The sequence below is a fragment of the Siniperca chuatsi genome, linkage group LG3 (assembly GCF_020085105.1).
Source record: "Siniperca chuatsi isolate FFG_IHB_CAS linkage group LG3, ASM2008510v1, whole genome shotgun sequence".
Lineage (NCBI taxonomy): Eukaryota > Metazoa > Chordata > Actinopteri > Centrarchiformes > Sinipercidae > Siniperca > Siniperca chuatsi.
Genome location: NC_058044.1, coordinates 10799324 through 10813447, shown reverse-complemented (window position 1 = coordinate 10813447; position 14124 = coordinate 10799324). Strand labels below are relative to the sequence as shown.

General features: G+C 37.8%; 1 protein-coding gene and 1 non-coding gene across 2 annotated transcripts in view; both read left to right on the top strand.

Moving 5' to 3' along the window:
- dclk2a (doublecortin-like kinase 2a) overlaps nucleotides 1-14124 on the top strand; it is a 153144-nt gene that overhangs the window by 93649 nt on the left and 45371 nt on the right. The gene's annotated exons all lie outside the window — the stretch shown is intronic.
- Nucleotides 9841-9912, top strand: trnae-uuc. The gene has a single exon. It is a non-coding gene; the product is annotated as a tRNA-Glu (tRNA).

Below are 14124 nucleotides of genomic sequence, written 5' to 3'. Positions count from 1 at the left end.
AACAGATAGGACCTGAGCCACACAGCCTCCTCTACACCATGGAGACCTGGAACGAGGACAGACTACACAAACACACAAAAGGTAAAACTCAAGCACACCATTCACACAGATACAAGAAGAGACAATAAATTTATAGACACAAAGGGAGAGAGAGACAAGGGGTGAGGCTGAATCTCCTGGAGGATGAAGATCCAGATTCCAAACGTCTGAAATGAGGCACCGACAGCCACAAGAGAGAGAGAGAGAGAGGTCCTAGGGTATCTTGCTTTGAAAATTTTAAAAGAAAAACTTTAACAGTAACGTGTCTTTCCAGAAACCAAAGAAATAGCCCCTATGAAAACTGGTCATGGCATGTTCCATCCATGGTGACACTTTCTGGAAAGAGATGTTGCTGTTAAAAAAATACATGAAGTATTTTTTCATGCTGTGAGCACCACAAATCCAGTTCTTTTCTCCTCCATGGTATAGTGGTGGAGACAGATAGACAGATATCTCAAAACCTGGGCAAGTGAAACCAAAAATATCATTGCTACATTCCACTGGAGTAGGTTGAGAAAATATGTTTTTTGTAGTTTGGGTGAACTGACTTTTTAAATTGTAGTTTTACAAATGCTTGTGCCATTTGTGCAATGTTAAATTCTGTGGCATTACTTTCTAAAATGGTGGCATTCCTTTAAAATTCTGTGAATATGGCAAACCACATTTGAAATGGACAAATGAATATTTCTTACACTAATCCAAAGCTTCCAAACATGCAAGGTTCCAGGGCCAAACTCAGATGGACAGATATGAAATGAGCAACAGATGGCTAGAATTGATGAGGAGAGGAAAACGGCACTATCGAGTAGAGCCGGAGAGGCCATCATAATAAACCATTCATTTCACTAGTCAGAGGAGAGCACTCCTCAAAAACAAGAGCCAATATCTGCTCATCAAAAAGAGATTTACCACAGATTACATATCCTTTAACACACATGTACACTTCACAGACATTAAGGACCTCTATCGACTGCATTAATTTCCTGAAAGATTAAAGCAACCTAAATCTTTTGACTTTACCAGTATATGACTTTAACTGATCTTTATTGTATCTTTCATTTAAACCAAAATTTAAAGCTGCACCAATCAATATTTTGACATGAACAGTGGGTCAAATGACTGTGTGTGCTGTTAAAGGTGTCGCTTCTAGTGACGAACCCAAAGACAAATATCACCCAACTCTGCATTTCCCCTCCACTCTATGGAGCATTTTTGCTTCTTTCAATACATTGTTTTGGATTCATAGCCTGTAAATTTACCTTTCTGGTTCAGTCTCACCGCACTCATCAGCATCGTTTCCAGCCGCAGTTGGCAGCTGTTGAAGTGAAAAATCTCTGATAAATCGATTGTATGCTACTTGTCCACCACCAAATGGCAGACAGACACAGTTAGCGACTAGCTGGTGAACACAGTGGAGCATTTAGCAGCTAAAGGGCCAGATACTTCTCTTAGGAGTTGGTGGATATCAAAACAGGGATAAAAGGAAGAGGCTTCTGGACTGAAATTCACCAGGTCCCCAGAAATAGGACTTCAAATGATTGCTAATGTTGCTCCATGCCTGCTGGATGCGTAAATAGGCAACTATTTGCTAACACGTTTCCCATATCAGCTTTATAAGGTGATATGAGTAGCCTCTTGTAGAAGTGAGAACTGGTCAAATGTTGGTGGATTTTCAGCAGTAGGTCTTTTTCACAGCAGATAATTTGACTTGTCAAAGCAGGAAAAATCACAGGTGTTCCCAATACCACTAATAATGTTCAATTCAAATGTCCTAGTGAGCCATGACAGTGTGACAGTAAGCCAGCATGCACAATACCAGAACCCTGAAATAAAAGCAGCTAAATGGAATTCAGCCATTTATTTTATTATATAACCTTCTTCTTCTGTGAAAAAGGCCTATATCCTGTGAGTATTGAAATGTAACTTTACACATAGTAAAGCCCCCAGAACACACACACACACACACACACTGGATATCTACTGTATGTGGTCCACTCATCGTCATACTCACTCCTGTTTCAAGGGTAGGGAATGATTCACTGAGCAAAGCTTGGTTCTCTGGAAGCTCACAGCAGAGACCATGAGGAGACCCGTTACCTAGCAACCACTGTGATTGTCTCATGCTCCAGGTGTAACTTCCATGAAGAAGGTAGCCCCATGTGAACCAAGTGGGTGCTACGCTATTTGAAACCCTGTTATTCTTGTATTTCAAGAAAACAGTGAGGAACAAAAGGACGCTGAACACACATTGTGTTCAGCATTGCAAAAAAAAGGAAGCAGCTAGTCAGGCTTTAAGAGAGAATATCTTGAGCTCAAGTGGTTTTCCCTGGTATCACAGTGATGCATCAATCAAGCTTCACTCTGTCTCTCTCTCCACATTTTCACATTCTGTGATCAATGTTATAATTAATCAAACAACACCACACAGCACTCTAATTAATCTTATTGCTTACTGTAAGTTTTAAGCCAGACATCTGGCAAAGCAACAGTCAATTATCTGCAGGTAGATTGACTTTGTAGAAAGGCAGAGGCAACAATTCTACCAGCATGAAATGATCAATATTTTATCTCAATACATAGCTTAGAATTGGTCTTTAATAACTTACAAACAAGAAATCAAGAACATCAAAAAAACGTAAATTGCTCGACAGGAAAATGGACCCCAAGTAATCAATTTAATATGCTTTCCTTCTTTCCCTCTGTACTCATGTTACATTCAAAATTGTATTTGAGAATTACGTTTTTTTAGTAAATATATCTCTGTTAGTTTATGAATGGTCGGCCACTAAACCTCTTCTGGGGCTCTGGGGACTTGTAGTGCCACATTTTGCAAACACAGGCCTCTGAAGTAGTTAAAGCCCCTGAAAACTTGACATTTCTCTGTAACCTTAGATACCCATGACTAAATGTGCAACAATCAAAGTTAAAGTTTGGAAAAAGCATCCTTAGGCATTATTTATTGGAGTTTAATAGTCAAAAACTCAGCTAGTCTGTTTCGTCAGTACTGCGTGGGTTTCATTAGATTTAATTGACAGCAATATAAGCAAACAACCCCACAACTGTCATCAGATTCTGATTCAAATATTGCAACACCTAATATTGCTAGATCTTCAGAAGTATGTGACACACCTTTTTCCAAATTTTCTAAGCCACTTCAAACCAGTGAGGAGGGCACAGACGAAAAACTAATACAGAAATCTCTCATGCTTGTAGTAATAAGCTGATTAAGAAATCAGGATTTCAGGGCCTTTAATATTGTTTCATCCCATGCCCTAGTTCTAACTTTTTAAAATATACATTTGAATGTAATTACAAGAAAGAAAATATATATAATACTGGCAGTAACAGCAAACCTGTTTCGGGTTGACTGCCTTGATTGTGGTTGTGTGAATGCTGAAAGTGACAGTTCTCTCCCCCAAGTGAAAAACCAGTTTAAGTCAGGATTGTGGTGATATATACTGTCTGGCCATACATGATATGTTGAAATTGCTGCAGATCATAGACTGTATATAAAGCATGTATAAATATATATAGACTATGCAAAAGAATATGCATGTTTAGAAACCTGTTTTCCCTGTGACATCTAGCATTTTTCTTATCCTCATAATGCATAATCCCACATTTTTACCGCATATAAATCTGCCTCTAACCTTGTATACATTTGTGACCATTGCGATCTGTCTCATCCCAAACAGTTATCCCATCCTCAGTTATACTTTGATACAATAAGTACCATGATGTTTGATTCCCTAGAGGATTCTGTTTGAAATAGCTCCAGGTATACTTCGGCCAAGAGTCTGTTCAACATTTCAGTGAATTGGGTTCTAGACAGAACAACTATAGGCTCCCAGGAGAGAAAGGAAAGAGAGGGAGAGAGAGAGAGAGATTTGAAGTGGTACTAACTGAGGTTGAGGGCCAAGGCCTGGGAAACAGTGCCATCTATTGATTCTGCTTCCTGCCTGCTATAATGCTGCAGCGATGTGTACTTGTGGGGTTTAACAAGCATATTACAATTGTCAGCAAAGGTTTAACAGGCATTTCTTTCTCCAGTTATAAAATCTTCTTGTCAGTATGGGTGAGTGTAGAGTGTATTATTTTAATTCTCTTTTTTAGCATTATTCATTGTTTATTTTACATTGGAATTATTGTTATTGGGTGTGTTATTTTACCATTTGTTCTGCCATATGTTACATTTTTGTGTTTTGTGTCTATTTGATATGTTGGTAAACTATATACAATTTTCCAAACTGGTGGACATTTAAGTTATATTTTACTGTATACTGGTCTACTGTATGTATTCCATAACTGTATGTAACAGCATTTAAACTAAATATCAAAGTCTTCTTAGGGATCAGGGTGATAGTGTGAATCTGTTTTGCAGTTTTTTTTAATCTTTTATAATATTATTTTTTGTAGTAATGTATATGGTTTATTTTATTTTATTTCACCTCATAAATTATTGCTGTGTCCATTAATTCATCAACAACTACTGCTATCCACTGCATCATAAGGTTTACAGGGAGCCCTTCAGTCCAACAGCTGTATATTCATCAGCAGACATGCTCATATGGAAGCATGAACTTACAGACTGGCTCTGACATCACAGTGGTCTGTAGGAGTTTGTGACAAGATTAGATGAGAAAGGACTTATTCACCAGCACCATGGTTGATATTCACAGTGAAAGACAACCGTCAATGCCCAACTGCTCACAATGCTAATTTCTGACACATCTCTGTGAATTTTATGCCAGATCTATGGTGACATGCAGTGACCAGTATAACTGCGCATCATAGTTCACTTCGGGTAATTGTTGTATAAAAGGTGGTAATAGCGCAATTAATACTTGCAATAGAGCCATCAGCATGTAAACATACAATCCTCTCCACACAGATAGTTAAATATACTATGAAAACCATGTATCTTAAACATTTCAACTTTTCATGAGCTATGAGACATCCCTGTTTTTAGTTGTATAACAATGTATTTTCAGATAATTTTGTCAACCCATTAAAGAACCCTTAATCCTTCAATTTATCTGAAAATCCAAATTACCAAATTGTTTTCACTGGATAGTGATGACATAAACATTTGACACCACTTTCTAATAAGGCAATCTGTATTAAGGGTTTATAAGTTGTACCTAATGGCTTTATTGATGGTTAATAAAGCATTTACTAATGCTTCATAAATTAGTTATAAGCTATTAATATGAACAATTTTGGGGTTGTGAAAAATCCTTTTTGCTGGTGTTAACCTCCAGCATGACACTTGCTTTAATTCATCACTAAGGTGGACTGTAAAGACCCTTTATTAATGACTTATTACCATTTATAACTGCAGTCTTGATGGCTTATTATAAAGTGAGAAACTTGTGAGTGTTTATTAATGGATTACCAACATTTTTAACTGCATTATTACTAAATTGAAAGGATATACACCAGGCAAAGGGATTTTTCACAACCTGGCAACAAACATTGCTCTTATTAATGGCTTATAACTGACAACCATTAATAAACTCATTAGTTACTATAAACCCTGCATAAAGGGTGCCTTATTAGAAAGGGGCACCAACATTTTTTTCTTATCTTTTCTCTTCCATGTTTTGCATTAATGGAAAAAATGTCACATGTTTGGCATCGAATATTTTCAACCCCCATCACCACTACCATCTCCAACATCATGGAGTGCAATAATGCTATCCGATCGCATTATGTGTTTTTATGATAGCACCAGATCAATGCCAATGTGTAGAGTACTTATGCCTTTGATGGGTTGGTACATGCAGCCACAGGGCCAGTGATTTCACTTGTGTCTTGGATGAGATCAGGCCCAAGCAATGCCTCGCTCTGACATGTGTCAGCCTCGATTAGTTTTGACTGTTCAATGCGATGACCTCTCCAACTGTAATCTACCAGTACCAGATCTGACAGATTAACAGTGCTATTAATGTCTACATATTGTTTTTTTGCCTCTGCAGAGGACTCGCAGAGTATGTTATTGATCAGATATGTGTCTTTCTGCTACTAGAACCACTCAATGAGAGAGGTGTGTTTCATTAGATCAAGGCCAAATGGGGTAGTGACACATAAGAGCAGTGTGGTGGTTTGAAGGTGGGTGGGTTGATAGACTTTTGTGCAGGTGAATATGGACAGAAACGTGTGCAATAAATGCCTTGATGTTATATTACAATTATTGTAAACTCACAGACTTAAATAAATGAATCTTTTTTTAAATTCTCTTACTTTTTTTACCAGTCTTTCAGCTCTCTCTTCTCTGTAGTCTGCTCATCTCTCCATGTAGACTCGACTGTTCTTCATTGTGGTCTTTTCCCTGATGGTAGAGAGATTTTTTTCCTCTCCAGTTATTCACCACTTTCTTTTGGAGTCTGAAAACTCATCTCTTCAAGAAATACCTCATGTCATCCTCGCCTCACTGAATCATATCCCCTTTCTCCACACTTTACCATCTTCCTCCTGTACACTCTAATTTGTTCTTCAAAAAAATCCCTTCCTCTTCTCCTTTACTGTTATTTTTATTTGAATTCCCATTACTTCTCTTCCCTATGTATGTTATTCTGAGGTCGCCATAAAGAAAGTATGGCTCTGAATCTTGATGGTAATGATGGTGATGTAGGATTTGGTGCTCATTATAGTAATGCATCTCTTTAATGTCAGTCTTAACAAGTAGGCTAAAGAACCAAACCACAAGATGAGTACATGTTTCTTGAGCTAAAATATAAAAACAAAATATTTCAATGTACGGATATTTAAGATGAAAAATAAGTCACCCAATTTGAGGTGAGCGGTGCAGCTGTAGTGAAAGGCAGGTGTAAGACCCCCATCTAGTGGTCAGACATGCAAAGTGGTGTGTAAAAGTACTACTATAATAACTAATAATAATAACTAAATATAATAAATAATAATACTGCAATATCATACTATACCTTGTCTTTTTTACTTTTAATTTTGAGAAATATTTTTAATATATTTCATTTTGATAAATATTTTTCATATATATGATATTTATACCTATTTTTCCTACACTGCTTTCAATTTAGTTTAATTTTTCATTCATTCATTTAATTTTAACTATATACAGTATGCCAAACACTGTCAAATGATGTTTTTCACTTACTGACAATTAAATATTTAAAATACTTTAAATTTAAACTTTAAGATTTTAGGAGTGATTTTAGCAGGGACTGCTGGCACCTTTTTGGGCCTCTAAGCAGAAGCTCACCACCTCACCCATCCCCCAATATCTTGGTGCATTGATTTACTAAGTAATTTAGAACACCTTGAGGGACTGTAAATCAGTGATGTACAGTGTTCTTTGATATAAATTCAAATGATACTCTTATAACAATAGTGGCATTTTGAATGTGGTGTGTTAAAAACGTAACACAACACACCAACATACTGTACAAGATATTTAAGGTAGGCAACCTGTTCTTTACTTTTTGACTCAAATGATTTGGTTAAGCATTTTAAAATCAACTTTGAAATACACAAATACGCAGAACAACAGTCAGCTACAATTACAACCACTGAAAGAAAGAAAATAAATAAACCTTGTAAAATATAGATTCCATGCAGTTTAATTTTCATGCAAAGTTTAAATATGAAAATATCACAAAAAAGTCTTAACTCAAATACTTCAATGAAGACCAAAAGTGGGCAGACTACAAGCTTTGAATTTTCTAGTTTGTGGGTCCTGTGGTACCAGCCAAGGCTTAAGCAGGTGCTTAGTTAACTTCAGCTTTAGGCTGGCTATGGATTAAAATGAGTGTCAGCTGGGCCTCCAAAGGACTTTCTCATTCATATCCTGAAGCCATTTCACTACAGATTTGACTACATGACTGGTGTAGAATGTCCCCCCAATATAAAGTTTTTACACATATGTATTATGGTCAACACAGTTAATCAATCCGATTCCAATTTATATGAGTCTCTGACATCACAAAATATGGAAAATGGAAGGGGGGATTAATACTTCCTAATCAACCCTTCTTCACTTCTCAGGCCAGAAAAGGTCATGCGGCCTCTGCTCACTTACAGCATCATGCTAGCTGACCTGGCAGCAATATCGGGTACTCTACCTTTAACAGAATGTGAGAGAATTGGGTCATTGTGGGAAAATATGGCCCCTCAGAGTCACTGCTGGTGTAAAACCTGAAGTGACCTGCTATAATTCAATTTGTCTTGGTAGTGGAAGGAGTTCAGAAGGTTTCTAAACAAGCTGGAGCCGGCCCACATCGTCTGGCACTTATAACACCCTTGTCTTTGATCATGCCCAGGCTTATGAATCCCTGCTGTGTGCATATATATTTTGCTGTGGGCAAACTACCTTTAATAATAAAGGTAGAAAATGTCTCCTGGTTGGTCATTTCTTTTCTGGAGAACACTTTCCTATGTCAGGAAGTTTACTTGGTGAAATTATAGTGGCAGTGTGTGACTCTCATTTGTATTATCTTCATAAAAGTTGCCGTGGGGGTCATGGCTGAGGATGATTGGTTTTTTGTCCACTTTATAGTTGTAGCACATTTTGTGCACTTTTCTTAAGAGAAATACATGGAATTGTGCTTCATGTTTGACTTTCAGAATGACTTTGTAAACCCACTCTGGAGAACCATTGATTTATCTTCAATGCCCATGTTCACCAGTGACAATTTCATATTGTCAGTTGTGTTTTTTATGACATTGATCATTAACATTTAGAAACTGTACATATTTTTTCAGTATTTTTCCACCTTAACCTCTGATGATTGATGGATATTCCAAGACATTATGGTCCTAATAGAGGTGGTGGCCAAGTGTCCAAACTTTCAATATTATGACAAACATTAGACAAAAATGTAGACTGATAGAACTGGACCTTTAATTATATGGGAAACTGCCAACTTTTAAGTCTAACCTAAAGAGTGATTTTGCTAGTTTTAATTGCATTTCATGCTTTGATAATTTAGATAATTTAGAGATATTTGTTTTTCTCTTCTCTTCTTTCAGGTATAAAACAAGAGTCAAAATTGCCTAAATTGTATTCCTGGTACTCGTAAATGCTGCTAATTGGCTTTTGTCCTGTGGGTTTCTCTGCACCCCTCTGAGATCTTATTACAGTGACGGTGTTTCCATGCCCCTGTGATCCTGGGAGCTCTGTTGTCAGAGGTAACAGCTTCTTGTAGGGTCTCCCAAGGCAAATTGGTCCCGGGTGAGTGGCCAGACTATAAGAACAGTGTCTTCGGAAAAAAGCAACCATGCCAGGACTAGGCATGCCAGGGCTCCCTCCCAGAGCCAGGTCTAAGCTGGCGAAGGTGGGAGGCTTGGGGACAAGTTGTGCTTAGGGACAAAGAAACTTGGAATGATTGGGAGGAATGGCCTGATCTAAACATGAGTGTTGTTTTATTATAGGTATTCTGCAGGAGCAATATAGTTTGCCCATTCAATCTCTATGTCCTTTGTGGATTTGGACAACGCTTTTGACTGCATCCGCCAAGGTGTTTTGTGCAGGGTACTGCTGGTATTGGCTGGTTCCTGGGTCGTTGATATGACCCATCCAGTCTTGTATACCTGGAGTAATAGTAATAGTGTCATTGGCACTGGGCTTAATGGGGCCCAAAGTTGTGCCTTGTCACCAATTCTGTTTGTGATTTTCATGGGCAGAGTCTCAAGGTGCAGCCAAGGAGTGGATTGTCTCCAGTTGGGTGACCTCAGGATTGCATATCTGCTTTTTGCCAATGATGTAGTTCTGTTGGCTTCATACACTGAGGCAGTTTGCAGCCAAGTGTACAGCTATGAAGGGTGTCCCATATGGTCTAGTGGTTAGGTTTCCTGGTTTTCACCCAGGTGGCCAGGGTTCAATTCCCGGTGTGGGAAAATGTATGTGCTATGTTATGCAGAGTTTAAGCGTAAATGGCAGACTGGGTCGTCCTCCAAGTGGAAGTTCGGTGGTTTGATCCTGGCTTCCCCCAACCCGTATGTTGAAGTGTCCTTGGCGTGGGTTCTGGTGTGAATGAGTAGTTACTTTTCTGAAGATGTTTTATGAGTCTGTTGTAGCCAGTGCTATGCTGTTGCATGCTGGGGCAGCAGGTTGAGGGTAGCGGACGCTAACAGACTCAACAAACTAATCTGTAAGGCCACCCACTCCGTGACGTGCTGGTCAAACAAAGGAGTACCTTCAGCGGAAGACTCATCCCCCCAAAAAGCATCACAGAGTGCCACAGGAAGTCATTCCTGCCTGTGGCCATCAAACTCTTCAACTCCTCCCTCTAAGTGTCAGTCTGTATGACCCTAAGTCATTAAACTGGACATTGATCATTACATCTCTGCAATATTTGAGATAATTGCGCATCCTGTGTTAATACTCCTGTGCAATATACCCTTTTCAGTTTAAAATTCCCTATTTATTGATATTGATATTTATTCATACCTCTATTACTACTGTGCAATATCCTCTGTCTCATTATAAATAAGCTACACTTAACTTGGCAGTTCATGCACTATTACTTTATACATTATACCATATTATTATCATCAACCGGTAAACCCACTTTGTACTTCACACTTATTTTATTTTATACTTATACCCACTTTGGTACTTAATTTATTTTCTGACCTGTATTATAGTGGGGGGTTTTTTTTGTTTTTTTTTTGCTTAGTACTTCTATTCCTGTCTGCACTGACATGATAGTGAGCTGCTGTAGCAAAAGAGTTTCCCCTCAGGGATCAATAAAGTATTTCTGATTCTGATTCTGAAGTGTGAAGCAGCTGAGATAAGAGTCCGCACTCTTCAAGTCTGAGGCCATGATACTCTGCCATGGGCTTCGGGTTGGGCATGAGTTCCTGTCCCAAGTAATGGAGTTCAAGTATTTCAGGGGCTTGTTCACAAGTGAGTGTAAGATGGAGTGTGAGATTGACATGCAAATTGCTGTAGCATTGTCAGTGATGTGGGTATTGTACTGGACGGTCATAAGAGGAAGCAACGGGTTGCTAAGCTTCTACCTCATGGCTTTTTATTATTTTTTTTTTTTTTTTCATATGTTATATGTTGGCCAGTTTTGGTCACCATACCAGAATTGCTCTGTTACCAATATGCACCTCTGTATCTCTGCACTGTTATATAATTCCTCACAAATCCCATTTGGTCTTTCTTAAACACTGTCTGATTAATACCAACAGGTAAAGGTTTTGTTCATGTGTGAACAATCACCTTTGAATCTTCACCTTTTAGTTGCTAATTTTCACACAGCGTCCACATCAACACTAGAGGGCGTTGGAGTATTTTTTCTCTCTTTCAACTTGACTATATCAGACAGAAATTACTGTGTCTCATGAAAACACAACCATTTATGGATTTAGAATCTAATGGGAGTACTTATACTTATTATTAGTTAAATGACTACAATATTTTTTTGTTGGGGTTTTGTATTGACCATAGCTCTTTTTTGTCAGGTTTTATCTTAATCTTTAAAATAACACACACATCCACACATGCGGCCTGTCAGTGCATTTAGAGACATTATTTTTTTCAGATCTCTAGATGCCTTTTATCTACTTTCTGTCATAAGATGGTCTTTGCTTCTGAGTTATGAGGATTCATGTGGCACTTCAGAAGTGCCTCCTAATGTAGACTTGTTTTATTGTGTATATAAAATTTTGGAATTTCATTTGCACATATAAATTGTAAAATGTTATGATATTACAGCACTATGTTAAAATTTTAAGACATGAGGAACAATTATTTTCTGATTTACAAAGATGTACAGCCAAAACAATGTACTTTCAATTCTCCAAATGAATATCCTATTCATAAGCCATGTGATTCCAGCCTGAAACCAGCAGAGCTTTGCATTGTTTCCTTAAGAGTGGATTGTTTTGCTAAGTGATTTTCATACAAATGCCTGAGGAGAATTATTCCCCAAATCCCTCATACAGTGTATTATATTAGTAGCTTACCAAAAGTACCAGAAGAAAGTCGGAGGAGACTTAAGCCTTATCACCAACCTGATTGTTATTTTCATTTTAGAGAGGGGGATTCTTGTCATTGAGGGATTTTCTGCTTTGTCATTCTGTACAGGATTTCCCTCTGCCGGGGGAAGAGTACTCCCATTTGCTTTCTGCTAAGCAACTTCCTCCCTCAAAGGCTGCTCAAACAATACATCTAACACAGGTGGCTTTCTATCTGAAGAATTCCTAAGATGTTGCGGGAAACACATAAGTGCTATTTATATAGATTTGAATGAAATGAGTGCATCAAAAAAAGAAAGAATAGACTAATAAAACCTTGGCCAACAGACCGATGAGGTCACTTACATTATTTAGTTTCTATTCACTCAAAACCTAATTTCCTTCCTCAAATACACAAGCTGTGATAATGTATAAACAAGGGTCACCCCACCACCAAAATACAAGAATGCAACCTGGTATCTCTCCTACATTGACTGACATATCTTTTAATGGTCAGAAACAAATTTCTCTTATTTATTAATCTTTATACTAGAGTTGTTGTGGCCTTTCTTGTTCTATTGGTAATGTGGGATGTGTGATGTTTGCATTGTTATTTATTTTTATTATTGTCAGTATGTGTGGAACCCAGAAAGACTAGCAAACACTTTGTGGAAGCTAATTAGGATCCAAATGAAGAATAGAGAATGAACCAACACAAGATCTAACACATATCTACTAAAAAGTTTTCTGATGTTGTTTACATTACATTAGTAAAAGTGCTTGTATTTTAAATTATGATCAGTTCAGATATACAAAATGCTGGTTTTTCATCTATGAGTGAACTCTTCTATTATATATGTGACTTGACCTGTACATCTTATGGTCAAAAAGTTACTGATTCGCCTTTAAAAACTGGCTTGTCCCTAATTAGTTCTTATAAAGTGTGACAAAGATAGACCTATTAGTTTCTGTTGCACTGGGTTCAGGAATTAGGCTACTGTAGTTGAAAAGTGGGTTAACTCATCCCAAGTCTGCCCATACAACTGTTTGCCCTGCTTTTTGACAAGCTGCAGTGACAGTGTGGCTCAGGTGCGTGCTGCTCTGCGCCAGGTGGTGACGCAGGTAGGTAAGAGCCTGGCAGGGAATGGTGGTGAGTTTCCACCAGGAACCCACCAGGCGGTGAATAAAACTGGCATTGCCCTGTACTGTATAATCCAGGCTTATTGGCCGATATAGAGAGTCCAGCTTACTATTTGCTGCACTCTGCAACACAGACATACTGCATTCATGTCCTAAGAGACAAACTGTCTATGTACAGTATGTATGTATCTTTCTATGCATATTCTATATGAATATATTGTGTGTGTCTATTTTTGACCGTAGCCTACTTATAGATTAATAAATCACTCAGTCTAGCAACCTATTAATCTTTGAGTGCAGTTCATCTGTTTTATCAGCTGACTGTTCAAACACTGTAAAACCAGTCTTTAGTATAGGGTATAACATTTTATTTAGCTTGTGAAGATATGTACCAGGCTCAAAAATCATTTAACTTTGCAGTTATGTAACTTAGTGATACAATCTCTTCAATTTTTCTCTAAATAGCTAAGTTTTTGTAGTTTACATAGTGTTTTGTAGTGCTAACATTCTGCCACCAGCTGTTGGTTTCAGTTGAACATTCTGTTGCTAGTGGCAACTGCTACTGCAGTTGCAGTTTAACTGACATTGTTAGATCCACCATTTTATCAGATATGTGTCCTTTTATCTACTTTCCAAATTCCCTTGTTGAAACATTATCTGTGAGTATTTCTTTTATTACGCCTGTGTTGTGATTGTTAATTTGTGATTGTTTTTCTGTGATGAGTTTACTGCTAACCAAGCTAGCCGTTGCGGCTAGCAAGCTGTCAGAGCTAATGTGTTGCTAATACAACATGTAACAGTTAGCGTTAAGCTAAATTGGTGTTGGGCTAACTGTATATCTATTTTACCCTTTTTACTTATGCTTGTGTGTATGTTTACTAGATGAATTACTGTGCTGTACTTCCCATGCGAGCCTTATGTTGATGTTTCACTGATGATAACTTTTGTTTCTTTCTTGCATGAGGGACAATGAAACTAACGTTAGCTAACTGCTAGCCTGTG